The sequence below is a fragment of the Penaeus monodon genome, chromosome 32, assembly GCF_015228065.2.
Source record: "Penaeus monodon isolate SGIC_2016 chromosome 32, NSTDA_Pmon_1, whole genome shotgun sequence".
NCBI lineage: Eukaryota > Metazoa > Arthropoda > Malacostraca > Decapoda > Penaeidae > Penaeus > Penaeus monodon.
This window is the reverse complement of record NC_051417.1, coordinates 21,438,804-21,439,431: the sequence shown is the minus strand read 5'-3', so window position 1 is coordinate 21,439,431 and position 628 is coordinate 21,438,804.

The following is a 628-nucleotide window of genomic DNA, read 5'->3' as shown; positions in this document are numbered from 1 at the left end:
GCCTAGTATCTGCTTGCTCCCACTTTCATTACGCTTAGATCTCGGTCTTGGACATAAAAGTCTGTTACATTCCAGACAATAGACGCATCACTGTAGATAGATCTGTATGTGTTGTTTATGTATGAGTGAAATTTGCCCTGGTGAGCGTACGTTCGTTTATGTATTTGTGTCGGTTTGACTTGTAAGTATGGGTGTTTTATGTATATCTGCTCTGGTGTATAATTACGTGTATGTCTATATGACTCGGAAACTTCTAGCTTTCCAAGAAGTGAAAGGATAGCATGAAATTCTAAAATAAAAAAAAGAAATCTGCGTCAGCTGCAACGAGCTTTCTCGTCTCAGGCATCCTGTGCCGGCGCAGGAAGAGTCAAGTCCCTGATAGCTATCTACCCCCCTCCTACCTTCCCACCGTATCCCCTTCCCCCCTTGCAGTTTTCCTAGATTGAATTGTGTAATAAATTATGTTAGTGCAAAGCTATTGATTTATGACTGTTGGGCGATTTGTTACTTACATCTCCTGTCTTATCTGTGGAAATGGTGATGGAGATAATACAGTTTATGTTTTTAGATATTCTTTGCAATAATAGTTCAGCACTCTCGGTGTACATAAATGACATTGATGGCACTC